The 14,511-nt window shown below is 35.5% G+C and overlaps 1 long non-coding RNA gene across 1 annotated transcript in view; it reads right to left on the bottom strand.

The window, feature by feature from the left end:
* Positions 1-7,542: 7,542 nt before the first annotated feature.
* LOC118220079 overlaps positions 7,543-14,511 on the bottom strand; it is a 173,387-nt gene continuing 166,418 nt past the window's right edge. Inside the window, exon 3 of the long non-coding RNA XR_004763906.1 lies at positions 7,543-7,815. This is a non-coding gene — a long non-coding RNA (uncharacterized LOC118220079). The remainder of the gene's footprint in view (positions 7,816-14,511) is intronic.

The following is a 14,511-nucleotide window of genomic DNA, read 5'->3' as shown; positions in this document are numbered from 1 at the left end:
ATTTTCTAAAGGACCCTGCATTCAGGAACTCATGTAAACTATTTCATGAGCTGTAGTCTAACCTAATGTTCGGTTAGACTGAAATGAAACGTGTCCGCTAACAATTATCATTCATTTAATAAAGCTGAGATTTAACCATGCTATCTAAAATGCTTTGTTGCCAAAATATGCCATAAATTGTCACAGTACATAATCAAATATGGTCATATTTATCTTGCAATTGACTTTTTTTTACATGTATAAATATATTTCAAATGTGTTACCTGTTTTGTGTCACTGTTGTTGGTTGAACACTGAGGTCCTGATTTACATCTTTACTGAAGACATTTAGCATGTGCAAAACTGTAGGCCCATTTCCAGTGTAGTGCAGTTTGGTCAGGTTTATTCAGAACAACTGATTGCAGCAACCAATCAGAATTGTGTATGTCTGCAGAGACCAACTTAGTGATTAGCATAGACATGACAATGGATTGAAAATAAAGATATATATTTATTGGCTATAATAATGAATACATTAATAAGCTAACTGAAAACAATAATTTGGAACAATATGAGGAACAATATTATAAGATTCTTAATCAGAGTTAATGACAATTATGTGACGGCTCAATATAGAATTTAACAGATCTACCACTTAATAAATGCTAATCTGTGTTACGGGTTAGTAACATGCAAAATTTCCTCCATACCGCGGGAGGTATGGAGGAAAAGTATGTAGATACTTGTTCCTCAAAACATTGGTCTTGTTATTGGTTTTGTGTGTGCTAAAAGGTTTTGCACATATTAAAGGTATTAGTAAATCAGACCCTGAATTGCTTAGATTGTCACGTCCCTTTATAATTTATGTATAGGGACATGTACATGAAGTAAGAATGTTTTTTTTTTTTTTTACAATTAAAAAGAATTAACCAACACACAGTATGTTTGATGTCCGATCGATTCATCCCTTACACAACTAACATCACAGTAAGCCAGGGAAGTGAGTAACTGAGTTCTTCCATCAGCCTGGGGCAGAGTTGTCAATCAGCAGTGTTCAGCTGATCTCAGCACTTCACTCAGATTACTGAGAGCCACCACTTCTCTCTCTGCTGCTCCACATTCATGAAGATTCATCACACCTTAACAATGGAACTCAACCTCAGCATGATGTGACCAGAATGACTCATTATTTCTAGTATTTATGTTGTCCCAGCTTCTAGAGTCTTTTCAAGGGAACCTTTTGCTTGGGTGAAAAGTAATACAATTATTTCCAACAGCACCTTCTCCATACCTTGGGATTTCATAAAACATTGTGCCATGGTTTCGGCTCTAAAAATGATTGAAGCTGTTTGGGATCCTCAGGAGCATTACAAGGCTTGTAAAACTGCCAAATGTGGACTTTCACTATGTCTGATTCCAGCATGCTGGGCTTGAAGTTTGAATCAATCTTAGTCCCTGGCTATCTTGCTGTTTCTGTTGGTGAGGAAATCAGTATCTGTAAGTTAAAACGAATGGCTTCCCCAAATTAAATGACACTGAGTAGATAGGTACCACTACAATGCTATGGTGTTCACTACATGAAGAGTGGCCATACAAACACTACAGTGAATCCTTATTACATTACATTACATTACAGGCATTTAGCAGACGCTCTTATCCAGAGCGACTTACACAACTTTTTTACATAGCATTTTTACATTGTATCCATTTATATCCATTTATACAGCTGGATATATACTGAAGCAATTTCGGTTAAGTACCTTGCTCAAGGGTACAACGGCAGTGTCCTACCCGGGAATCGAACCTGCGACCTTTCGGTTACAAGCCCAGTTCCTTACCCACTGTGCTACACTGCCGCCCTTATCAGTGCAAACATTCAAGGAATTTTTACTAAATTACTAAAATTAATTTCTATGTAATTTGAAGCATTTTGATCATCAAGTCTGTCATGTTGGTGTACAAGCTGCTTATCAGGTTATTATTATTATTATTATTATTATTATTATTATTATTATTCAAGCTTAAACTGAATTGCATAAATGCAAAAACAGTTTTTTTTACATAAAACAGTCACACAACAACACAAATACTTCTCTATTGCTGCAGAAATGTTTTGAACAACCATTGAGATGGTGAACCATGTTACCCTTTATTTTTAATTTATTGCTAAAATTGAATTTCAGACTCAACAGCTCTTCATATTCCTGCAAACCTGCTGACATGCACAGGTCTATACAGCATTGATCTAGTCTAATATATGATTTTAATGTTTCTCATTTTCTTGACTTGCCAAGCCACATCCATCATACTGTGCTACACTAAGTTCGGTAAATGACTGCTTTTAAACTTTTGTCACTTATTCATCAGAGAGAAAGTTGCTACATTTTGCTGCCTGGTTTGCTCAGAGAAGACATTTCAATTTTAAAAAGAAAAAAAAAAGGTCAGCACTTTTCCCCGCCTGAAGTGAATTTGTGTTTAAGCGATTACATTTTGCTTTGGCCAGGTTTTTGTAGAAAATTAGACATAAAGCATACAAATTGTATTTGGTTATATGAGCAACAAATGTACAGGACCCTGTTTCCCCTTTAATGATAGCACTAAAGTACAATTTATCTACCCCATCATGCAAACACCCGAATGGCCAGGACGGCAGCATCCTGAGATTGCTCAACTCAGACATTCAGTGCCCTGAAACCAAACTACGAGTGGAAACAACGAACTGTGTTCTAGCTTTATTACTACAGGATACACAACAACTATGCAAAATATGGAGTTCCTTAGCACCACCATTGCTGCGTATGTCGTCCATTTAACAAGCATCCTGTAGTCTTATCTGCGACTATACACTCCAAGCATGAGACAATGGACAGTAGCGTCTCTCTGGGAGTAAATTAAAATATTATTTAACCTACAAAAATTCTTATTCCATCATTGATTGTGCCACCATGGTAACACATCTTCTATGCTTGCGGGCCAGGTAGTCTTCACAGTGAAATTTTTGAGCTGCGCTTCCAGCGTTGTTCATGTCTTAAGTGCTGTAATGGTAACAGCAATAGATAGATTGGGTAGTTTTAATGCAGTAAATTTAACATAAATAAAAACAATAATAAAACAGGAATTTAGCAGACGCTCTTATCCAGAGCGACTTACACCACATTTTACATTGTATACATTTAAACAGCTGGACATATATACTGAAGTAATGCAGGTTAAGCACCTTGCTTAAGGGTACAACAGCAATGCCCTACCTGGTAATCAAACTGGTGACCTTCACGTTACAAGAATTTCCTTACCATACTACACTGCCACCAATATATAACGTCCTGCCTTTTTTCTGGAGACAGGAAATTTCTTTGTACCCACTGTATTTTTGAGTACCCTCCCCAAACAAAGGTCTTAAAAAATCTGCAGTTTGTTTTCCAGTTTGATAAATGTTGATGCCATACTGATATCAATGTATACTTTAATCCATACTTTTATACATTTTCATTCAATAACCTTGATGTCTGACTTACAGTGGCAATAATTTTGTCGTCAGAGGTTTGTCCTGCTATGTGAACACTGGTTACATAAAAAAATCCACTCATCATTTCCTGTGAAGCAGAAGATAAACTTGGAAATGAATAAGGTGTTTTTCTGACTGAGTGGAGATAAAAATCATAAAATAATCATGAGCCATTAATAAACGGGTAATAAACTTTTAATGAATACACATAATTAGGGATCTCACACTTTGATGGATGTGACAGTCAGCAAAATTTCTATTTTATTTAATTAAACAAGGGTTCTTTGAAAGACTGAAGTGGTTTTGATCGCTGAAGCAACTTGTTTGCACTCTTAAGATGAAAGTATGTTTTATATTGCAATTCTGTTTTCTTGTGAGGAATCTTCTCAATGTGTTTTAATGTAACAGAATGCAACACACTAACTCACATACTTTCTCTTCTGTCTAACAGACTCAGGAAAAAAATAACAGTATAAAGGAAAATAGAAAATAGAATAATTGTGTTACCATTGCATGCCAGTAATGCTGTCAATCTATCAGGCCCAGATAAATTTAACTAATAAACATATTTTTAAAAATTGCTATTACAATATCTCTATTTTTGTAATACCAAATAAACAAAATGTATGTGTTGCTAAGTGTTAATTTGTTATTTGCCCCTTTGGACATCATACTAACTAATATTGGTGAGCTAAGCCAAATAGTAAGTAAAAGATACAATTTCAAATCTATATGCATTTTCTAGTGTTCTGCTTGTATAAATGAACATATTAGTGGTCAACTACATTATAATCCATGACAAAGTTTCATTTTGAATATTTGATTGAAAAAAAGCAACATGACAGCCATGGACTCAACAAGTGAAACCCAGGTCAGCTATCTCAGTTAAAATCTAGAAATCAGCGAGAAATCAACTGGAGTTAACCTACTTGCTCTAATTGAAAAAAATACTAAAATTGGAAAGAACTAAAATCAGAGAAAACTAATGTGACAATTGGAAAAGCAATGCACAATTGTAAAAAGGACTGTAACTACCTAAATCTTAACAAATATAAAATACTACTACTACTACTACTAACTAACTACTGAAATATCAAAATATAGACCTAAGGAATGATACAGAAAAATGAAACTATAAGAAAGACTAAAAATAATTTATAACTAAGCTAAAGCTTAGGAAGTTTAATTGGGTGAGACAAAGATATTTTTTTCTTAATTTGGCTTAGGAATTGGAACCAAACTTAAAAATTTTTGACTGGCCAAGTCATTCACCCAATCAGAATCCAACTGAACATGCATTTTATATGCTGAAGGTAACTTAGGGCAACTAGTCACTGAAACAAGTTGGAGCTGAAGATTGCTGCAGCACAGCCTTACCAGAGTATCTGCAGAGAAGATACTCAGCACCTGGCGATGACTATGGGTCACAGACTTCAAGCAGTCATTGCATGTAAAGGATATGCAAAAAAGTACTAAACATGCCTACTTACATTTACATGACATTAATATGTCCCAAATGTTATGGTGCCCTGTGTTATAGAAAGTTCTGTAATTTTTACATTGTGAACCCAGAGTGTATAGAAATACCCTTAAATAAAGAGAATGTTCACATAACCACATGTGAACTGTTTGATTACAAATATAAGAGTGGAGTATAGAGCCAAATCAATAAAAAAACCCCAAACATAATGGAGCTTACATACACACACGCACACACTCTTTTCCTGCAAGCCAGGATATGCTGATGATACAGTTCAATACATTAATTGACAATAAATTCTGTGAACCTATAAAAGGCGCTTGAGTAGTCATTTTCAAGATGGTCATGATTTTTTATGGTGCAGAACTTTTAATTTACTAGAATGATAAAAATAGATTTACTCTCAACCACTTGCATTTGATTTAATTATCTAATCAACTATAAATCACCTTCTATTGAAAATGTAATTTAATTGAGATGTATTTTCCAGCCATTTTTGTAGTCACCTGTAAATGTAGTGATGCCCAGCCCTTCTTAGTCGCTGAATTTTCATGAATATGCACATTAACATCTCAAAAGGCAAACTAACAAGCATGAACACATGATTAGTAATACATGATTATTTTATTATATTTACAAGAAAAAAAGAATTATCAACCCATGCGCTCAAAGAAGTTTTAACAAACCATATAACAAATAAATTGATGCGTTGGCTTCTCAAAGATAATTATAGAAAGGAAAGACGGGAGCCTGCACTCTTAATGAATGAAATATAAATTATAAATGTCTACGCAACAAAATCATTTTTTATTGTATTTTATTCCTATTTGGACAAAGAGACAGACATGTTTCGGCCTAAGCCGTCCTCAGTGTCTTGAAGTTCTTCTGACCAATTATATTTTCAAGAGAAAAAATCCTGTGTAGTATGCCTTTAAGGGCCAGCACCAAACTGCATGATACTGTTAGTTAGCTTGTTTTTTCTTGCCTTATGTTGTGAATATGCTATTGCTTGTTTAATACACAATGCTGTCCAATATATTTTAGTAATTTGTCATCTTATTAAGATCATGGATGTACAGTGGTCATTCTTAATCTGCTTTTTCAAGCTTTTGTGAACTCTCATTTTAGAAACGTTGGGGAAATAATTTATTATATGGAAGACCTTTAAAATAAAATATAATTTCCTCATTTCAAAACAAGGCATGCTATTTATTATTAATTTACATGCATTGACTACTTCATGAGTTCACTTAAACCCTCATATTAAAAAGACATATTTAATTCAATCACTCTTCGCATGGAAATTTCAACATGGCACCACTTCAAGTATTTTGAATTTACTAATCATTATGTAGGCTAGAAAAAAAAACAAAAAACTATGTGTTGATTGCTGCCATGTGTGATGGCAGCTTGCAGTCTTTCTGTGTGTAAAAACATACTTTGAAGACAGCTGTAATTGCATGCATGCACAAGCTAATAAGCAGTGTCGCCTTCAATTTGAAGATAATTTCAGTATTTGATAAATGTACAAAAACAAGGTTTCAGGGAAACAAACATGGGTATTCATAATGTGTAATCTTCCACTGCATTCACTATTTATTAGATAACATAGTAAGTAAGCCTGAAAACCCATCAGTAGTTAGACCTAACCTCTGAATTGGTTGTTTTGCACCACTCAGTTCACAATTGATTCAATTAACTGAGGTTGATTTTTAGTGGAAGATAAGAGATAAAATGTTAAATGATTGTAGAGAATAGAAAATCATATGAAAATGTTTTAGTTTTTTTTTTGTTTTGTTTTTTTTGTCTTGCTGTTTTCTTGTAAAAATAATTTGATCAACATGATAGATGGAATGTCAAAGAATGGAAACGGGTGATTTTTGGCCAAATAAGTGCATGTGCATTGCAAACCATTATCTACCTTGGCACTGTGCCAGGGTAATAAATTACATTTTTTGGTAGATCTTTTGTATCAGCTGTGCTAAAATGGGGAACAATCAGCTGGCTAATGGCTCAACGAATTTATATAAAATTCACTATTCTATGTACAGTCTTTTACAAAACCTTTAAAAACAATGGCCAGTCAGGGGAAATTTTGTTGAATACTAAAACAAATGAAGTCTTTTTATTAATTTTAAATTTTATTATTATTATTTTATACAACAGGGCATTTGAAATTACGTGTACTGGGAAGGTGACAATCAGTTTTAGAACCATTTATACTATTTAAAAGAAACATTAATGTTCATTCAATCTCTGTTCCTTCAATCTCCTTTCATTCATATTTATGTGAATTTTAATAATAAGTTATAATAACTCAGCTAATAGGACTGCAGTGTTCCACAACTAATTATGCCAGTAATGTAAAGATTGGGATGAATGAAAAACACCTTAGTAAAACACCGCCACTGAGCAGAGCAGTCACTTATGAGTTACTTTTACTCCTGCTTTTGTGACAGTGATCACCAGAGAAACATCAGATGAGAGGTAAACATTTCCCTACATGTTTTGCCAATGGAGGAGATTGTGGTTGTGAAGAGAGCAAAGAAATTGCAGCACTCAAGAACCCCAGTGTAATCAGCGTTTTTATTTGTATTTTTTGAGGTTTGGGGCATCATGCGCTTTGACAAATATGTTGTGTCATGGGCACTGTTGGGGTTGTACCTCAGATGATTGGTAGCTGCCCAGCCGAGCGTCGCCCCTCTGTCTCCAGGCTGACGCGGCTTGCCTTGAAGCTTCTGTTTACCGTTCTGTTTCAGCAGCTTGTTCTCACTTCCCTTAGGTCAGGCTTGCAGGCCAGCATGTCATGTTTTTTCATTGCTGCCTTGTCACAAGGGCCTCACAGTCACATCTATCAAGACAATCATTGAGGGCTTAATGCAAGTGCGGCTCCTCTCACATTTTTCATTACCCCATAATTTATTAATATCCTCCTGTTGGACACTACATTTATCTTGATAAAGCCTTTTCTAGGAGAGGTAGCAATGCAAAGTTGTGCAGTGGTGACGGCAAATTCTGTTGCTTCACAGATCATGTTCAGCATGGTTTGCCATTTTATCTAATGTAACCCAACCCTTCAATCCTTTAACCTAAGGCAAATACATTCTCGTATTACAGAGGGAAACAAAGGATTTCCATCACACACAGAGAGTTGCAGGACCCAGTAGCTTTCCATCATTTTGATTAAATTCACCTATTCACCTATTAGCCTCAAGAAAAATTGTTACCATTTGACATTGCAATGTTGCAGCCTGATTTGTGTATACAATCCCATGGAAGACAGACAAGAGGAAAACGAAATCCCTTTTTTAGATTGGCTGCAGATTTCAGGTTACAACATTAAAAAGATTATAAAGTACCACTGGGCAATTGTGTCATCTTCTATTGAATGTATGAGCTGAAAAAACTGTTTCCTATAACAGTCAATTAAAACTCAGCCGGCAGTTTTGATCTGGCAATAATAACGATAATCAATTATTTCACAAAACCTAAGGAAAGAAAGAAATATCTCCACCATAATGTGTCAGGTTCCCCAGCTATTGCTTCCAGTGAAATGAAAGCACAGGAGGTTCCCTGCACCAACTGTTGGCAAATGGCTCCCATGGTGGACATAAGGCTGGGATTGCACTGGGAGAAGTGTGCAGCATCTGTGCAAGAAGCATTTTCAGCAGTGCACTGCAGCTAATTTCATTAATTGTGTTTTATGCTTTGTTTCTTCTTATTACACTATTAAATCAAAGCTGCATTTGTTTTCTGTGATTTGCCAATGCAAATGTAAATTTGTTATAATTGGCTCATTTTTGTAATTTTTTAATATTCCTTATTGCCTTTCTTTATCATGGTTTCTCTTCATATTTAATAAAGCAGAAGGCTCTTTAAGAAAGACTATGTTTAAGTGTTAGTATGAGGTGCCGTTTAATCTGGTAAAAGTAGGCCAAGCATTGAGTGGATAGTTAGTAATTTTGCAAAAAGATTCTCAATTCAATGGATGACAATGAAGTGCCAAACTGACAAAATGTGATCTGAAAAAGTCAATATAGTTGAAAATACAATTTTGGTCTCATGTCAATCAATACGACCAATACTACACTGCTGATTCTGAAAATGTAATGGCTAAGTGTAATGTAATGATTCCCTTTGCAATGCCAACACTGTTTCCAACAATTCACATGTGGCTACAGTGCAGGTTCTCAGCTTTTCTTAAAGTGTATTTTTTAAATAAACATTGGTTTAACCAAAAATTATAGAACTTTTTATATATAGCCCCCTTCCATTCCAAGGTATAAAAATGTTTTGAACAAATGGCTTCACAAGTATTTCGGATTAGTCAGGTGTGTTCAGTTGCTTCCTTTGTGCAGGTATAAGACAGCTTTTAGTATCTAGTCTTGATTCTAGGCTTTTGTTTGCCTTTGGAGTCTGTTATTGGCATTTGTCAACATGAGGACCAGAGTTGTACCAATGACCCTTCCAAACTTCCCATGTAGTGAATTATCATTGTTGTTTATAGCAGGGCTAAAACAATTATTATTATTATTATTATTAGTATTATTATTATTAATAATAATAATAATAATAATAATAATAATTGCCTATAATCACAGACTTGCTAGCTAGCTGATTATTAGTAAATCATATACTGTAGCTCTTGTGTGGTGGGGTGTTCTTTAAAGTTGGGAACAAACCCACTTTCAAAAATTCTGATGTTTACCTTTGCCAAAGAAGTGGAAAAGCAAACACTCAGCTGAAACCTGATCCCACACAAACTCTGTATCCACACCCTCCCCTCCCCACACAGAAAAGACTATCATGCCCAGAAACATCCCAAACATATTTTAGAAGAAGGAATACAGGCAGACAAGAATGGAGTAGATGAATGTGTGCAAAGACTGCCAGTGCTTCATAGATGAGTGAACATGGTTATTTTCATAGGAAAAATCCTGCTTATTATGCCTTTCATAACACACTATAAAAGTGATAGCTAAACATGAAACAGAACATTTTCACTGCTGCACTTTGCACAAGTAGTCTTGGATAGCCAAAGATAATAAAAACATCATGCACTTGTGTAACACCTGCCTCACGGGACTCTGTACCAGCAGAGGTAAAGAACAAATTCTTAACTAGTATTTAAATGTAATTCTTCCCCGGATGGAAACGAGACAGCGACATCCAAACTTGACTCATGTCTAGAGGCCTGGACTAGCAATGTAGATGGTGAATTCGCTAGTATGAGCTACCTTATAGTAGTAAGTTACCACGTAGTTAACTTTGGTGAGATTAAAACAATATACACAAGCCCCCATATAAATCACAAAACCCACACATTAGATAACCATTAAGTAAGTTTAGAAGAAATTGTTTTACTCCATGTAGCCTTCGTTACCAATGAACAAAATACTTCCTCATACACATACATGTAAATGCATTCACAAAAATAAAAGAAATACACAAATGTACACAAATGGCCATTAAAATAAAACCCGTTGGCGCGCTTCTCTGTGGTGTTGGTGCACCTGTGGTCAGCGTACTCACGACTTCCCTCAGTTCTGCAGCAAACCGTTCTCATCCCAACTCGTCAAATACTGCAGCTTGGGCAAGGGCTCTTCTCGTCACTATTCGACGCGTTGGATAGACTTGGTGCAAGTTAAACTGGCAGGCCTGTAGTTTTCCTGGATCAGTTTTGTTCCCTTTCTTACATATTGAAATTATATTATCTTGCTTTCAGTGGTCCAGTATTTCTCCAGTTTCTATAGGCTTTAAAATGCCTCCCAAGATAGTAATTCCCACTTGAAAATGATGCAAAAATGTATCAAAACATTTGATTTGTAGTGAAATATATGGTTATGTTTTTTTTCTTTTTTTAACAAAGAGGAGGTTGCTAATTTAATACTCAGAATGTCCTAGTAGATGTTGAGGGGATAAAGAAGTACTAGATAAATTACATAAACTAAAGACAAATAAGGCAGCAGGCCCTGTTGGAATATATCCAAGGGAACTTAAAGACTTATGCGATCATCTTTAAACCGCTGGCAGGTATTTATAGACAGTCTGTAGAAACTGGAGAAATACTGGACCACTGGAAGCAAGGTAATATAATACCAAAATATAAGAGGAGGACTGTACTAATCCAAGAAAATACAGGCCTGTCAATTTAACTTGCATAACCCAAGTAAAATACTGGAATCTATCATTAGAGACAAGTTAGAATTATTTCTTGAAAATAACAACATCCTAAGGGATAGCCAGCGTGGATTTTGCAAGGGAAGGTCATGTCTGACAGATCATTTGGCATTCTTTGAGGAAGCTACCAAGGGTTTGATTGCAGCAGGGCTTATGATATTACATATTTAGATTTCCAAAACGCATTTGATGAGGTACCACGAGTGACTCATTATCAAAATGAAGAAAGTAGGAATTAAAGGAACGAAGTAGGAAATCGGATTTGGCGACAGAGCAGAACATAAAGAGTAGTAGGGGGGATTTTATCTGAGCATGGTACTGTGGGAAGTGGAGTTCCACAGGGATTGGTGCTGGGACCACTGTTCTTCCTCATTTATATAATTGACCTTGACAGAAACATTAAAAGTATATTTAGTTAAAGCCCCTGTGCAGCCTCCCTTTTCTTACATTTAAATTGTTCCTTTAGTTACTAAATTACAATATATATGTTTTTTCTACTTATTAGACTTTGAAAAGATAAAAAAACCTACTTTGATATAAAACCTGAATTACTTAATATAGCAGACTCAAGACTGGCTGGGTATGTCAGTTCTGTCGTAATTATTTATGCATTCACTTTTGATTGACAGCCCAGGCCGCTCACTCCCACGGACCTGGATCAGCGCTCACTCCACGTAACATCAGTTGTTAGCTAGTTATCATACGACCGTAATAATGGATAACGAGTACAGCAATGACAGCATTAGAAATATTGAACCGTATATATATGAGCCCATCACTTACAGCCTACAATATAGGACCCTAACATTATAGGATAACCTACGTTAGCACATAACATTATTGATTGGTTTTTTTGTGGCAGTAACAGTCTGGAGAATAAAGTAACGTTACACTCGCCAGCTAATGTTAGGTATATTTACACAAGATAAGTACAGCTCATTGCTACATTAGCAAAATTATCGATAGCCAGACAGCAAGTAAATAGCCAGACAACAAGTAAATTGGGGAGATGAGGTTAACGGTAACGTTATAGTTTGTAGGCTTGATTTGATTAATAGAAGAACGTCATCTAGCCCAAACGGATGCTTACTGGAGCCGGTCCATTCAACTGGCTTTGAATTTGGGAGCGCACACTACATAAATATTCATACTGGGTGAGTGTTTTGGCCACCGCACATTGGTCAATGCAAATTAGAAACATGTGCAACGACACAAATTTGGTCTCAAACCCACCAATACCAAATACTCTGCCAGGCGGCAATGTTGAGCATTGTATAGTTTTTAGTTCAATGTGTAAGTAACCTTATAGTCTTTGGTTATAATATAAGCATTTTAAAATCATGATTTTGACTGCACAGGGTCTTTAAATTTGCAGATGATACAAAACTGGGAGGTTCAGCTAACAGAATCGGAATCTACTAAAATAATCCCAGAAGATGTAAACAAAATCCAGAAGTGGGTGGAAACCCGGCAAATGAAATTGAATATAGCTAAATCTAAAGGTATACATGTAGGAAATAAAAAAATATGTAAGGCAGGACTACTTTATTTCAGGAACAAAATTGGAATGTGCTCAATTTGAATGGCTCACTGGTAATGTCCTTGCCTTATGGTTGTTGAGGCACAGGATTGAATCCAACCTAAGGCTCAGGCAAATCTATTATTTCTTATGAATGCTTATTTGCTCACTAATAATTGTCTATTACTATTGCTTTTGCAACTGTACCATTCTTCTGGATCAAATCTTGCTGGTCTTTCACTTAACGTGTAGAATATATTATGATATACCATCTAGCCATTCGGTTAACTGGCTACATTTGGTTGCAATGTGAAAGTTTTCTAGTTGGCTAGGATACAGCCAGGCCATATGGAATAAAACCGGAGCTGAATTGTGCTTACTGGGCTTCTTTCTTTAAAAGCACGAGCAAATGACAGCATTAAAGGCTTCTTAAAGTCTTCTTATTGCAAAGCCGTCCATGGTCATTTACCTAAGTAGGTGTTTATAACTTTATTCCCTTATGAAAAATATTTTGCTGCCATTGTATCTACTCTGTCACTGGCTCGCTGATTGAATCCTACCTCAGGCAAATCTGTCATTCCTGATGCAAGCTTATTTCTTTACTAATATTTTATAATTGCCTGTTACTTTTAAACTATTGCTTTTGTAACTGTAAGATCCTTGTGGGAAACCTGCCTGTGCAATATGTTTTTGTTCCAAAAAGTTGATTTTGATTAGCCTGTGTCATAGATTTGGCCTATGTCCCTGACAGTTGTTTTTTTCTTCTCATTTCTCAGCCTCATAATGGTTCCTTGACTTTCATTGGCACAACTATTGTCCTCATGTTGACGTAAATAAATGCTGAAAGTTTCTAATACCTGCGCCAATCAAGAACACACCGGACTAATCAGAAACACCTTTGATATTTGCCCCAAATATTATCATGCCCTGAAATTGGGTGGGGGGGGACTATTTTTAAAAAGTCATTTCAACCTGGTGAAACAATATATTTAATACATTTATAAATATTTAATAAAATAAAATTGAGCACTTTAACCACATATCAATTGCATAATTGGCTGCTCTGTCTATTTACAAGTACTGTAGATTAAATAATTCTTAAAAGCAATTGCATATTTGATTATGCAGTTTAGCTGGATAAGTATCTACACTAGATTTGTGAACTGCATATGAGTGTATTGTGCTTTCTTTAAAAGCAAGCTTATTGATGATCAGTGCAATTTTGTCAAAAGGAAGACTATTTACTGATACCTAGAGGGGATGTAACAAAGACAGCTGTGTTAGCCTTTTTATAATAATGTCACACAATGATATAATGAAATCAAGATAATGCACATGCCACAAACTGCAGACACATGCATTTTTCATACCATTACTTCTCCATTTCAACTCAGCCACTGTGTGTGTGTGCATGTCATTCTTAGGGAATATATTTTAAAATGGTGATACTAATCACTAATAGCAATTCAGAGCTGTGCAATGATTGTTTCTCTCCTTTATGTGTTTGTCATTTTCCCCAAAACAGAGACTAATTATTTCTAAGTAATTGTCAAATTATTAGATTATCAAAATATGGATGTGGTTTTGCTTGCATCCAGGCTATATTGTGTGCTGTGTGTGAGTGAGTTGTTTGTGCAGGTGTGTGAGTTGGAACAAGTAATTTCAAGAAACAAGAACTGAAGGTGCACTGTGTAGCTGAATTGTTGCCTTGTGACAAAGATGCATTAGTGTTGGTGCTTAGTAGCCTTATGGCAACCTTAAACTTTGACCCAGCCATCAATAAATCTCAGCTGAAACCCTCCCATCAAATGGGTCTGAGCACAAAACCTTTTTTATTGCTTTTCACTT

Source organism: Anguilla anguilla, chromosome 2 (assembly GCF_013347855.1).
Source record: "Anguilla anguilla isolate fAngAng1 chromosome 2, fAngAng1.pri, whole genome shotgun sequence".
In the NCBI taxonomy this organism is placed as follows: domain Eukaryota; kingdom Metazoa; phylum Chordata; class Actinopteri; order Anguilliformes; family Anguillidae; genus Anguilla; species Anguilla anguilla.
This window is presented reverse-complemented; position numbering and strand designations above follow the sequence as displayed.